Source organism: Condylura cristata, unplaced genomic scaffold (genome assembly GCF_000260355.1).
Source record: "Condylura cristata isolate star-nosed mole 26May11 unplaced genomic scaffold, ConCri1.0 scaffold00041, whole genome shotgun sequence".
Lineage (NCBI taxonomy): Eukaryota > Metazoa > Chordata > Mammalia > Eulipotyphla > Talpidae > Condylura > Condylura cristata.
In genome coordinates, this window is record NW_004567142.1 from 4,730,398 (window position 1) to 4,731,640 (window position 1,243).

Genomic DNA, 1,243 nt, shown 5'->3' on the forward strand with positions numbered 1-1,243 from the left:
CCCGGGGTGTCTTCCTCCACTCCCCCCAAATCTCCGCCCCACCCCGCACTCTCAGCCTGTGCATCCTCCCCTCCCCCAGGAGGATGCTGCCTTCTCCCCTCACCGGCTCCTCTGGGCTGCAGGTCTCCCCCTCTATCTCGGGGCTTCGGAATCACACTCAGTCTAGTCTCGCAGGTTCAGTGTACCCTTTCCCTCCAGAACCCCAGGTCTCGGCACTGCTGATTCTCTGCCCCACCTAGGTTTCGTGTCCCCCGACTCTGAGTCAGTGTGCCCCACCCTCACATCCGTCCGCATTCCCTCCGTAGGTGTCTGTCTCCCGCTCTCGTAGGTGTCTGTCTCCCGCTCTCGGGGTGACTGTTCTCCGGCCCCCTCCCCGACTCTGGCCCAGCCCGTCGCCCCGCCTCCAGCTCTGGCGTCTGCGCCTCTCTCCGCCTCCCCAGACTTCCCTCCGCCCCAGGCTGGGCTGGGGAGCTGCGGATCCGGTTTGTCCAGGGCGGGTCAGGAACCCCGGTCGCTGGAGGGGACTTGGGGAGCCCTGCGGTTCCCGGCTGCGGCAGCATGGTGGGGTCGGAGAAGGAGCAGGTACAGCGGCCGACGCCCGGGTCTGAGGGAAGCGCCGGCCGGGTCTGGCCTCCCGTTTCCCAGATTCTCGGGACACCCAGATTCTTGAGTCAAATGAAGGAGGGGTCTGAGGCTGAGGCGGGTGGGAGCCGGGGCTGGGAGATGGAGACCCGGAGCTTGGGGGAGGAGGGCGCTGGGGTCCGGGACTTCTGGGTCCCAGGGCAGCGCGGGGTGGGAGACTCCTCAGTTTTCTGCAACTGAACGGGATCCCCACCCTCCTGTTCCTGTCCCCAGAGCTGGATCCCCAAGATCTTCAAGAAGAAGACATGCACGACGTTCATCGTTGACCCCTCAGATGCGGGGTGAGGAGTTCGGCGGGGAACCACCGGGCTGCTGGCGCTCCATGGCACAGCCCAGCCGCCGCGGCCCCACCCTCCCCTGTCATGGTCACTGCGGACGCCCCAAGGGCTTCCCCGGTTGCGCTGGCCTGGGGCTGGCCTGGGGTGGGGCGTGTCTGTGCAGACACTTCCAACTCCCAGCCCCCCACTCAGGGTCAGTGTGACCCCCAGGGCGCCCCACTGTTTCTTTCCCTCCCCGTGTCTCCACTGTGTCTCTGTCTCCTTGTCAGTCCCCGTCTTTCTGTTTTGGCTGTCTCTGTTTCTTTCATATATTCATGCATTCA